At 37.6% G+C, this 14,140-nt stretch overlaps 1 long non-coding RNA gene across 1 annotated transcript; it reads right to left on the bottom strand.

The window, feature by feature from the left end:
* Window positions 1–1,189: 1,189 nt before the first annotated feature.
* On the bottom strand, window positions 1,190–2,348 carry LOC149804392 (uncharacterized). The gene is made up of 2 exons (XR_016413891.1): window positions 2,223–2,348; window positions 1,190–1,639 (listed from the first exon to the last, which is right to left on the bottom strand). It is a non-coding gene; the product is annotated as an uncharacterized LOC149804392 (long non-coding RNA).
* Between the last annotated feature and the right edge of the window lie 11,792 nt (window positions 2,349–14,140).

Raw genomic sequence — 14,140 nt, 5'->3', positions numbered from 1 at the left:
CTGGGGTGCTTATTTCGATCGCACAAGACAGGGTTGGTTCATAAACAGTTATTGCTATCTTGGATTCTTTTCCTGTGATATTTTGTATTCGCCGTTGTAATTCCTCATTGACTTCTTCGATTTGATAAGACCCGGTTGGTATCCCAATGACGTTCCAGTCGGGTGTACCATCGGGTCGGTTTTTATGTGCAAACTCAAACGAATTATTCGCTGGTAATCCACCGAACGATTTTGTTCTGATATTGGGCCAACTGTGATATACTCGTAATTGTGCTAGTGCGATTTCTTTCACGGGAATTGCAGTTGGAAAATTAATACTAAATTCAGGGTTAGTCGAACTTACCGTTATCATTGAAATTCTCTTGGGGCTTGTATTTTCGACTATCTGTTGAAGTGATTCTGTCATTATTTATCTTTGCTGTTTTTAAATGGCGGGTGCAGTCTTCGTATATTTTAACCATTAACGCGAATTCGGAATCTGATATTGTTGTATCGTCGATGCTTGATGATATCAACGACGATAATTTTGAGTATGCGGCTGTGGCTGTGTTTAGTTGTATGACATAATCGTGCAATTTTGTGCTCGTGCACGAGGATATTTTTTTTGCGATTATATTAAAAACCCCTGCGATGGCATTTGACGAAGAAACGCATATCGTTACTGCGATTGTTACTGGTGTTAGTGCTGATAATACTACTCCGGTGGATGCAACTAACGCGGATACTGAGTATACTAAATCATCCAGGATGACTGCTCGTCGTTTATATTTTTTTTACCTTTAGGTTGTATTTTTCGATGAGGGTTTTTAACTCTGATTACCATTCGCGCACTTGATCATATCTACATTGTTGCGCATCTAATGTCGTTGATGCTGTCAGGGCCATTTATAATCTTACGCAGTAACCAATTGAGGTGTTTCAGCTACGAATTCCAAACACCACCAGTAAGATGTTGCGTTTAATGTCTTATCGTCTGCTTCCAGTATAAACTCTTCTTCGGTTCCGCTATTTATTATTGTTACACGGGGGGAGTGAATGTCCCTCCGTATTTGGTTTTCGTTATCTAGGGGTTGACCGCCCTCGATGTTATTGCCCGGTTCGAGTAAATATAAATATAAGTGGTGAAACTTATAGGTGGGATAGATAGAGATCTGAGCAGGTATATAGAACAAACCAACACGAGCCCCCGTACATGTAAACAAACAATTTAATCAATTACATACAAACACTGTGAAAATTCATTATATCAGGAATGTACTCTGCTTTTAGAAATTTAACTTTCACCGAAATACAAAGAAAACGCAAATAGATTAAAATAAGATAGTCGATCTGTTACTGATAGATTTAGTTCATCATAGGATCCAGTGAACAATCGAAGTCAACGTCTTGTACGATTTCATAACCTGCTCGTCCTCAGTCTGTTTTTGCTTCCTCTGTCGCTGTTCAGACCCTTGGAACTCGGGATGATACTTTCTACCACCCGTCTCAGGACACTCAAAATACTTCTTCAGAAATTAATACGTCGCAGGGTTGCGTCACAGGATTATATGTCTCACTGCACTCTTCTCTATGCTTTTCCGTATAGGTCTCAGAATACCATCACCTCATTCGTTCATACGTCTCTGGAGCTATTTTCTCCCTTTTAAATAAATATAAATAGAGACATCCTAAATTTCCCGTTATTTATGAAACAGTTCATTCTTCATTATTCTCCCTCGTTATCAGATTTCACTATCAGTGCTAAACAGACGCCAAGGCTATCAATCGACTCCACATGTCCTATAATGACCCTAGTTAGTCAAATGGCTAATTCGTTACGCCTTGACCTTACACATTACCACATACACAGCGAATAAATAGGATACATCACGTCAATCAATTACTAGATCATTTCCGTCAATACACACTTATTCTTAATCATACGTGAAATCTTCTAAATTCGGCGAATTCACACGGATTCTTGAAATCATATTAACTAATGTAATGCATTAAATTCTTAGAACATAATTCTTATGCAACAAGACGACAAAATTCAAACAATTCGTCAAACTTATCTAAAGAAGATTAATGTACAACTTCCTATGCATAAACTCAACACAGTTATACTTCATAAAGCAAATTATTACACGAATGTAGAAAAAAGATTCATGCAGATACAAATAAATAACTTCAGCAAAGCATTATATATGGCATCAACAAATTACATGGAATTGTCACACTACCTTTGCTGTTAACGTGTCTCCCTCTAATCGGTAAATTAGTTCGTCGGTTCCTTTCGACAATCGTCCCCCTTTTGGACAACAGTACCCTTTTTACGAGAATTTCTTGCAAATTCCCGGAGTCGTAACCTTTGGGTTTCCTCTTGTAGGAAAAGCTTAGACTGATTAAAATTCGATGCGGGCGATATTAAAACCTATGAAATTTGTGTTGGAACACGCCCTCTCATTTAGCGTACCAATCAGAATCAAATATCTCTGCCGCCTTTTTCCAGAGGCGCCAAAGTCAGGGTCAGCTTGACTCTGGTAGTTTGAGTAAAAGAGTTTCTGCGTTCTCTCAATTGTGACAACTTTACCATGAAAATGAAGTTTTCCTTGTCCTAAAGTGTCCGCCTGGATGCTGTATAAACAAATGTTTAATTAGGAACAGAATTCTCCCTCTAAAGGACATTACCGTACACGGTAGTATGGCGATATGATACGCGCTTGTCTCCATAAATCTAATTAATGGTTGTCTGGTCTCAGCTAATGTATTCTTGTTAGATCGACATAAAATTTGCCACTTCACAATTATTACAGTCACAACCCCGGAAAACCTGTCAGTGGAATACCTCCAACGATATGTTGTGAAAATCTCAAATTTTGCAGTACTGAGCACAGACAGTCTATCACACCAGTAACTGTTGCGATGTGTTTGATAGTATTATTTTCTTTAGACCATGTTGCAAACCCAGATGATACCGTGTATACTATGTTGGTAAAATGCCCGGGAGTAACTCCAGGTGGGAATTTAATCAAATTGGTTTTGTCAACAATTTCAGAAATCCCACCTACGATATTTTGCTGCGTTTGTTTGATCGTGTCAATGTCGGTTTTGATACCTTGCTGTGTTTGTTTGATCGTGTCAATGTTGGTTTTGATATCAGAAAGATTTATGTCAACGGTGTGCGGAGTGCCGAAGAATCTTTCTGTGGTTTCATTAATTTTTTGAAAGTTTCTACGAAGTCTTGAAAACGCGTTTACGTGAACGTCGTATTCAGCCCGCAGCGTGGATAATTTATTGTCAACGGTGCCATAGGTAACGTCAACATACTTTTTCGTTGCAGCATCTTCGTCGGATGTTGGATCTCTTAAAACAAATATTTTGTTCCCGTTCATGCTGAGTTCACCTGTCATTGTGTCACCGGTGTTTTTTAAACGATTTGATACAACTTTTTTCATCTCGTCTCTGATGGTTGTAAACGATACACTTGAGTCTCTGATTTTTCAGCTGTCAGTAAACACAGGAATGTTATCCGGGGTAGCTCTGAGAACCCTGAGAATTATGTCATTCAATTTGATTCTGCTGGTTTTTAATTTTCCGTATCCGTCCTGAAAAATAACAACTTCATCTGGGTCTATCCCGGATAACGATAAAAGATTGTCAATTTCATCTTTGGTCGAATATTTTGATAAATCTACATCACCGCGTTTTTTTATGTTTGCTTCGATGAGAGATCTTCCGTAAATATCTACCATTATTCTCTTAAGGATTGTTTAAATCGACCCGCGGTATACTCGTGCACGACTTTGTGAGGCGGTTTGGTTGATTTTGTTATCGCGTCAAGCAAATTTAATACCTCACGACCACATCTTGGTGGATCGGTTAGTGTTTGTGTTGGTTGTGTTGAATACCAGATTGGAGTACTTCGTACTCTACGTGCGTATTTGAGGAATTCGACTGGCGGTGTTAACCCATACGAATCTAAATAGATAATTCCACGTGAATCGATCGCGTAAGCAACCCAGTGAGTTCCAGGGCGTTCGCTGTTATCGAGATTAATAATTCCAGTTTCTGGATTATTCGGTTGTTGCGGTGACTGATCTCGCATAAAAACACCTTTGAAATTTTTTATTTTAAGTTGTTTAACGGCATCGAGTAAATCAAAATTTGACATAGGTAGAAAACCAACGGTTTTCAAATCCGTTTTGGGTACTATGAAGGCGGAGTTCCTGGAAGTCTTAGACCCCGTCATTTTTTTTTGCATCCTTTTCCAGTTGCTTTCTTTAATGCCATTCCGGCAGCTGTTCCAAGAGCTCCTAACGCGGCTGCTTTTGCGACAGCTGGGGCAGCAGCAGCTATCAGCGCTGGTATTGCTGCGAGAAGTGGAAATATTCCTCCGGTTTTAACCATATCCTTGATAGCTTTTGGAGCGAAATCAAGTTGAACTCCAGTTTTTGCTTGTTTTGCTTTATTGAAATGTTTTATTTGGTTTTAGTCAACGATAACTTGTTTGGACCGCCATTAGCGATTTGATCGTTTTTTAGTGTTATCGTTGCCCCACACACACTCGCGTTCTTTGATTGTAATTTTTTTTATCTGACCAGAAGTCAAAGTGACATTAACGTGACTGTATGACATTTAAATAATAAACGCGATTGATCTAATTGTCTTTGAAAACTGTATGTTTTCTACTGGTGCATCAACGATTCTCATTCGGCCGCCAACACCTTCAAGTATCATTGATTTGTCACTGAGTATAACAGCAATTGCTCTGAAATTATTAGCTGTATTTACTACAGTTCTGAAGTGCACATCAACGACAGATTGTTTAACTAAATCAAGATGATCCAACGAAAAGTAATAAATCGGGTACAACTTCATAAAATCCAGTTGTGATATTTGTAAACCAGTATCTATGCTTTGATCACGTCCCATGAATGTCATCAAGCGATGATATGCACGTGCTACTTGATGATTATTAAAATTCAACGTTATATCCTCAGATGGTTCTTGATGCCCGTTTATTCTTAAGGATACTTCAGTGACGCCAAGTCTGTCAAATACCATTGGATTTTGTTCTTGATCGTTTAATCGGTTAGCCAGTTGAAAAGCAACAAAGACATGTCTCGGAGCAGAAACACCCTGCTGTGATGATATATGCCAAGTGAATAAACCGATGACAAAATTTTGATTACTAACGGTAGTTGTTGTTAACCACGACAATAATGATTTACCACCTTGCTCCATAAAAGAAAGTAGACGCTGTTCCTCAGTGATTGATGGAGTCATTACCGGCATCCATAACGCGAGCTTAGATAATACTACTTTACCCTCAGCAACGCCATCTTCTCGCCAGATAGCATCATTATCCTCTTTTCGATAAAGAACAATTGTGTGTTTGGCTCCAAAAATAACTTTTCTGACATTTCTGCAAAATCCAAAGATGTGGGATAGTAGAATTGCACACGAAAACCCTCCACTAGCACCATCTAACATTGATTTACGTACGGAAAAACCTAAGTTGTAATTTGGATTAATATTAATAAGCATGTCTTCTATGTTATCAACATTAACAGGAGGATCAGCACGGTTTTTTGGTTGTCTTACAATATATTGTACTTCAACAGGATTGTCAGAATTATCCTTAGCGAACATCATAGTCGGACCAGCTGATCTAGTATAATCATCTGAATATCTTGCTAGGCCTATAATCGTTGTAGCAACATCAACATTATCCTGGATTGTCTCAATTTCTTTTCCATCAATCATATAGGCGGCATTTTTAAATAACGCCATGATGCCATTATTAACAAATCCAACGTTAATATTAGCATCGTATGGTGTATCAGCGTCAACATTTGTTACAAGTTTACCTACAACCTCAATAAACGCTTCAGCGGGTAAGAAATACCTACTTGTATCCTGAACTAGTAATTCAATTCGTCCACGTTGATTTGGTGATATTGCTTCATAAGAATAATACTGATAATCACGCACAGACTCATCCTTGAGTACTGGTGCATCCATGTCAAACGCTGGGTCAGATACACGTTTAAACATTTTATTATAATTTGTTATCTTCTAAAACGAAGACCACTTCCTGATATAAAACTTGCATTTTGTTCAACCCCTTGACTTTCAACTCTGCTAGTTTTTTATTTCAGCTTGATTTGCTGACATCTGCATGCATCACTTCGGTGCTTGGTAATTTGACTGACTGTGGCTTTGGTGAACCTCCTTGAGGTTTACGTATTAATCGTGCTAGTCTATCCTTGATTGCCATGAATGCTTTACTGGCAGTATTACCAACAGCACCAGGAGCTTTATCACGAACAATGTCAATAGCTTTCATTAATAATTGTTTTGCGATTGGTACTGGTTTGGGAGGTTTCCTTTTGAATAAACCCTGAACAACATCACCGAGTCCATCTCCGTAAGTTACTCTATAGGTTGGTAATCGCGAGTTTACCACGTAGACTGGTACGGGTCCACGATGAGAAGTGTATACGATCATTTTATTTAATTATTTTTTTATCTAACAACTAGTCACTGTGGTAGTCATCAACGAGCTCATTAATAAACTCTCGGTAGATATCGATATCCATGATACCACCTTGAAATAATCGTCGACAGATATCAGTTGCTTCATTAGTTATTTCTGGTGAATTCTTTCCAGCTCGTTTTCCTCCTATGAGAACTTCTAGCCGTTGCACGTCATTGATGATATTGTTAGGACAGTCAATAAAACCACTTCCTGAAAACTCATCACCGGATTTTTCACCCGGGTCGAGCGATGCTTGTCGTCTCCGTAACCGAGGTTTTTTTGCTGGTGGTGTTTCAACCCCCTTCATTTTATTAACCTGATGAACAAAATCATCATATTCTTGCTTATGTTTTTTACTGACGATTTTTGAAATATCTTTAAGCTCACGAAATACTCTTGCGTTCCACTCGTGTTCTGGAGTATTATGAAATTGTGGCTTCAGTAGCCGACTTTTTAGTTGATATCCCACCGCCGCGATACTAAAAGGATCCTTTAATATTTTCTCGTAAGCATCCTGAGTAAAATATCTAGTTTTTATTTCTGATTTAGGTAGTTTATCGACAATATTTTTAACATCATAGATTTCGTCGCGTGTTTAATTAGCAGCTTTTACAGCTTCAGCAATTTGGGTTGGCAGGGTTTTGATAACATCTTGCGACGCCTCCGTAGCCTCCGCAGTTTTTTTTTTTTTTTTGATAATTGAAGAATACCCTCTTTACCAGCCTCGATATCCCCTACGATACCCGTCACAATTTTACTTGTATCTTTTGCAATGGGTTTAAATAATTGTTCTGCACCTTCTGTAAACTCAGCTTGCGCTTCTTGTCTTGCTCGAAGTTTTTCTTTGACAGAATCCCTCACAAGAGGAAATTTTTTAATTGCTTATAGCCGCTCTCGAGCTAATCTAGTAGTATACACTTCTCCAATATTGGCCATTATTTGTTATAACAATTTTTTAATTCAGCAGCAGGGAGGGCGACGCTCTCAACGCGTCACCGATGAAATTTGTCATCGACGGAGTTGTTTTCTGAATATCGCATTTTTTTAACGATTTTTGCGATCCCCCCGGAAGTCGTATTTTGGCGAAATACAGGTGAATCAATTAGAGGTTTTTCGCCCTCCTTGCTGCTACCCGCAACCTCCCGCATCTGAGGCGGACGCTCTGACCACTTAAGCCACAGGAGCCGACAGTGGAAATCAGATTTTAATCAGATTGTACGTTAAGCGACATTGCACAAAATGCAGTTGCCCACGACCACAATTGGAGTTTCAAAACAAGGGAAGAAATAAATCTTGCTGGATACACCGCCTATGAAGACTAAAACGAAGCAGCTAAAATCACAAGACCCCAAACTAGCACCCACACGCAAATAAAATACAATCATCATCTGGTTATAGTCCATCTTTTCAATTAAATAATATTGATGCTTTATTAATTATTTATGCATTTTCCTATCATTACTACTCTTATTCAATTTTGAAAAAAATAATAATAACAAAAATATTAATAATTATTATTATTATTATTTCAGTTCTTGTTAATAAAGGAACAATGAATTATCCTCTTTATAATCTAAGATTATATCACTTTATATGAAGAAACAGACTGCGCTCTTGGTCCTTCTTTTGAAGGTCAATATTAACTAGGTAACTAGTTTGCCAGTTTATCATTAAAGTTCAAACCAATAAGGCGTGATATCCACAATTTTTTAAATAACCTTTGTATAAGGCCCATTATCATGCAATGTTTTGTAAATCCAGCGTTTTCTTTTTTGTGTATTGTGCTTTTGACAAAGGCTCAACAAGAGTCAAAAGCGATTAGGGTAGCTACAAAGTGGTTTTTCAGCGTTCGTTATCAGTTTTATTTATTTGTTCACAATTATCTTAGTCAAACACTGACACACATCATCCCATGCTGGATTCTGTGCACTTGAAAGGACGGCTAATCACAGTATGATTTGTAGTCTATATTTAGATCTCTATGACTATAATACAACGTGATGCCAAAGACTATACAGAGTGAGTGCTTTCTTCTACGCAAGAGAGATCCATGAATCACGTCACTTGTGATATATTTCAGCGAGAAATAAACAGAAACTAGAACAAAGGGCAATGCCCCCCAAAAGTCATTGTCCCCAGCGGGGAAAGTGTGTCTGCAGGTCATCGAAGAGAATAGGATATTTACAATACAAACAAGAAACAATCCATCAATCACGGCAGTAGCAGCCTCCTTGCTTTGAAAGTTGTTTTATAGGTCTCAGTAATCAACATTTAGTATTTATTCTGTTTTATTCTGAGTGCAAGCGTGAAAATAATAAATGTATTAATAAACGAGTATCTTATTATTTATCTATTTGTCAGTCTCAGGCCAACATCCTTCCACCAACCCATATATATATATATATATATATATATATATATATATATATATATATATATATATATATATATATATATATATATATATATATATATATAGTGTTATGTATATCTGATTTAATTATTTTTCTGTTAGATTTATATATAAAAGATTGTTTCATTACATGCTATTGTAATGTAACATTGTTTACTGGACTTGACATTGTCCAAAATCGAGTTCATTTCTGCTTGACCTGATTGACTTTTATTTTAATTTTTTTAATTTCATTTATATAAACAACTAAAAATAACTTCGTTAGATTCTATGCGTATGAGCTGATTGACCGAATTATTATTCAAGTAAACAACTTTTTTTATCTGTTGCAGATTAGGAATCATTAAGTTGAGTCAAGGTTGTACCTAGACTACGTGATATTTATAATGTGCCAATTGGTAACAAACTTCTATTTTATTCCCAGAAGAATGAACTCTTGACCCCCATCCGGGAATCTGTTTTGCGTTTTAATCAATCTTATTACTGATGTCATGATACAGGTTTGTCAGTTGGGCTTAAAACACTTGACATGTTAAGTTGTATTATGTTGTGTCCAGTTTGGGCTGAATTTTTATTTTCTTCAAATTATTGAATTCAAGTGATTATTTTCCTGAAAATACAAAAGTGCTCTGATATAATTCTTGGAGAAAGACATTCAGTAGAATTTATACTGAATTCAAAACTGGAATAATATTTTCTGTGATTCAACAAGAGACTGTTGACACATCTACACTTTGTAGGTTATTACAGACGTCAATGTCTTCCATCTTGAATTTCATCAGGATTTGAACGGGGAATCACTTAGAACTTTTCATTGATGGGACTTGTGTTTATAATTCTTGGATTATTTATGGATTTAATTTGCAATGCCGTAAGTTCTCTTTTCTCATTTTTCACTTTGTATTCATGGGAAATAAATTATTTGTTCAATTTTATAAAGATTGTTGTCTTCCTTCTTTTTCTGATATATATATATATATGTATATATATATATATATATATATATATATATATATATATATATATATATATATATATATATATATAGAGAGAGAGAGAGAGAGAGAGAGAGAGAGAGAGAGAGATAATAAACATCTACCTTAAGTCTCTTTTTCTGGAAAATCACAACGTTATGGCAAAGGTGAAATGACTTTACAACGTTTTACAGGATATCTGGAAGTTTTCGAAACAGTGGAATCGTTCAAGTTCAGCGCATTACTGAAAAACTCCACAGCATATTGTAAAGTGTAGAGTGGAATTTATAGTACTGAGTCTGGAGTCTGGTGTATGGAGTGTATTAATCTAGATGAAATTACGGTGTTTGTTGTCATTTGTATGTGTTTATGTCAGAGCTTGTGATTATATTACTGACACTGAAGCCCCAAATCCCAAGAAAAAACCAAAAAGAAAGAAAGGAATATCCATCATAGGTAACATGATTCTTCGCAGTATTTGTGGTAGACTCATATCTAATACATCATCCCAGAATATCGTCACTGTCATCTTTGCCATTTTTCAACTGCGTCAAATGAAAATAAGTGATAACGAGAAAAGTTGAGTCAGGTGTAAACAATTACCAAAATCTTCAAGTAGTTTCCAGTAATAGTTTGAACACATTAATGAATTCTCTAAGAAATGAAACATTAATGCCAGTTTTATGCTGTACTAACTTGTGTACTGGTCTATATAAAGGGATACTTTTCCTATTTTTAAATTGTGTCAGCAGACTTGTAGTAGCACAATGGGGGCAAAGTAAAAGATATTCCAAAGATTCTAGTCATATTGCAACAGTTGAAATAGTCCCCTGACACAATCCTTTAACCTTTGGCAAAATCCAGATCTAAAACCAATTTGTATTTCTAAAATATAGGTCAAGCCCTAGCGTGCAGTGTAGCAAACAAAATAAAGGTAGTTTCATCACAAAGTATTTTCCATTTAGATAGAAATCAAATATCAATATCAATTGAGCCTTTTTCAGTCGTAGGAGATTCACAGTTTGAGCTAAAGGAGGACAGTCTTTTGAGATGAAGAATCATACAATAACTGAGATGATGAAACATGCGGTAAATGAGATGAAGAAACATATGGTAACTGAGGCGAATGACCCTTAGATGATGATGTGATAATGTATCAAAGTGAGACTAAGTTGTTGTTTGTGTAACTGTCGTATACACACCAACATAAAGATTAATTTCCAGCAAAGCATTTTGACTTTTTCTAGAAGATTGTATTGCAATTTCCTCCAATGCCCCAAAACATGTCAGGAAAATAGTGTTTTACTGACGAGTTACGCGGATGCTGTCAGAGGAAGGAATTTCTTAGTAGATGTGATTGATTATCATGAATGCATGAACCTTGTTAAACATAATTTTCTCACGACATAGGTAACCTCCACATTATAAGTATCATGACCACCACCGACAGCAACACCATCATAATCGTCATCATTAGGCAATTATTTCAATGCATATATGTAATTCATTTTCTGCACGAATCGCTTAGACCAGAGGAGGGCAAACTTTCCAGTGCAAGTGCCGCATACACAAATTTACACCTTGTCGTGGGCCGCATAGTTCATTAAGTAAAATAATATCTGAAATAGCAAAAACAAAAGGTTTTTCTAAATAACATCTAATTAATTTTCAGTTGTTAACATGTTGTTAACATTTGAAAACTTAAACTTCAAAAGAAGCACATTTATTTGATAAACAGAGTAACATAAACAGAGTCAGTGCGAATGATGACTTGTTTCTAGGCCGCATGAAAACCCTTGGCGGACCGCATGAAAGCCCTTGGCCACCCCTAGCATAGACCTTTGATGTAGATTGTCACTTGGACTGAACGATGCCTTTTCCTGGTGAAGGGATCATCATAGATGAGCTAAGCTTGAAGCCGGAGGATCTGCAGGCGGATATGTAGGAGACAGCCTCAGTTCCGTGTCAGAAGATTATTCAACTGTGGTAATGACCTGGGCTGGTCTACTAGCAGAGGAGCTGTGGGCCAGTATAGGATGATATGTTCCTCCTTCAGGGTGTGTGTGTGTGGGGGGGGGAGGACTCGCTCCCTGCCTTACGGGAATGGAGGGGTTGCTGATTTTCCCTCACAGGTTGTCACGAATCACTCTCCGCCCCCTTTTTGTCCGAGTCAAGTGGGACTCGTCGATATACAGCTTATTTCCTCCTTTGGGAGTGGCCCCACAGAACTTAAGCGTTTTATAATGTGGAAACTGATTCAATCCTACTCTAAGACCTAGACGACTCAGTGATGGGAAACTCTTTCTCTCTTTCTATGTCCATCTGTTTTCTTCCAGGTGACTGACCTCGTAAGACCCTTGGCCATAAAGAAAACCGGACAACCATTTGCCGTTTAACAATTCGTTTAGGTTTGACATGTGGGTGGGTATCCCAGGGCCTTTAATGTAAGCACACCTTCCCACACTACTTAGACACTGCTGAAAGTTAGGATCATGTCAAGATGTTCTACACAAACACCGGGCTAATACTTTTTATGCATTTCACTACTACCGATGTTTATACGCATATGTCGTCGCGCCTACTTGTGATTATCAAAAAGATCATTCGATATTTAGTAGCCCCAATATAAAAAAACTGTTGCCATGTACCAAGACGACGGTGCGGGAAAGCCAAGAATACTACGTGGAAGTGCGTCGTAACATATACTTGAATGTAGTTCGACGTGACCGTAGAGCGTTAAGAACATTATAAAGGCAAACGAGTTCCCATGTTGTTGTTGCAAAATACCTTAAATACGGCATGTATGTGAAATGTTTGCTTGAAGGAAACGAATTCGTACACAATCGAAATCCGATCCAATGAAAGAAATATTGTATAGTGTGTATCGCTGCATCAAGGAGAGTTTGCAACCGCTTGACACCAAGCATTGGTTATTCCCCTATGGCATCACCACTTATCTGCACGGACACCACGTGATTGTGAATCGACTTACGATTGATACACATTGATGAAATAGTACATTAAAATAGATCTTGGTTGTAGTGCTGTATCAACTGAAATGGGTTGCAATCCTTCTAGTACAAAGGCTCTACTGGTGGACGCTTTGCTGCTCATGGTTGGTGCGCAGAGCGGTCTGCAGGTGCCATATAATGAATTGGTTGTCCTGTAAAATCAGTCCGGTCTGAGATTACAAATACATCTATTGACAACACAGGTTCAGTAGTACAACGTTGCCAACTTCCGGTTCCCCTGGTGCAAACAGATACCGAACGAAGTTGTTCACGAGTAGGTCGAATGTCGGTGGTTGTTACACCATTTGTAGGTAACGGTGACTTTCTATTGACGCATCGCCTCAGGAGGTTTTAACCCAACTTTGTGTATGATTTTATTATTTAGGGCTTATATGACTGATGGAAGTCGAGTTACCCATTCGCGGAATCTCGCTTCAGGATGCATCAATAATTGCTGCAAGTGAACGGTAAAACCATTTCACAATAGTTTGGTAACGATATATGTTAAAATGTCAAATGCGAACAAGTACCTTATGCTTTCTTGGCAACTCAGCAACAGCTCTTTGATATTCTTTACCTGGACCGACATGCAATAGCACGTAGACGCGCACGGATATCACTTGATGCTTTAGAAGCAAGATCGTGTCGGTAACATGCAGCATCTAGGTGGTTTTATGTGCATCTCCAGGTTTTGGTTGGATGTAATTATCAAGTCATATATCGAGCCGTCTACCAGGTTCGCAATAATTGTATCGAGGGATGTGCTTTTCACCAGTGTATTTGCTTCATTGTGTTTCAGGCAGCTTCGTTAATGCAGCAGTTACATCACCACCGACTTTTTTTAATGAATGCAAACTTCTTTGCTCGCGTCGAAAATAAGTTCCAGTGATCGCAACTCGACTGTTAAGTTAAAACCTGTGTTCGATTTGCAAATTGAGTTTGCATGCGGCATCGCACACAATATAAAGACGTGATTATGTTATAAAGAATAATTGTGCTTAACAACGGATGATATTTAACATAGCGCCACAAAAGAGAATGATCAACGATGCTTCTACCAACATTGACTTCTCTACTTAGGAAACACCCAAATTACCCAAGAATGGTGACACGTTTCCAAATTCACTTCGTGCGCTGATTATGAGCCCAGTTAGACTAAGGAAAACCCAACTGTTGTGGAATATAATTTAGAGATGACTAACGTAGAATCAGATAAACA

The sequence above is a fragment of the Sinohyriopsis cumingii genome, chromosome 2 (genome assembly GCF_028554795.1).
Source record: "Sinohyriopsis cumingii isolate HCF-2022 chromosome 2, ASM2855479v2, whole genome shotgun sequence".
Taxonomy (NCBI): Eukaryota; Metazoa; Mollusca; class Bivalvia; order Unionida; family Unionidae; genus Sinohyriopsis; species Sinohyriopsis cumingii.
This window is presented reverse-complemented; position numbering and strand designations above follow the sequence as displayed.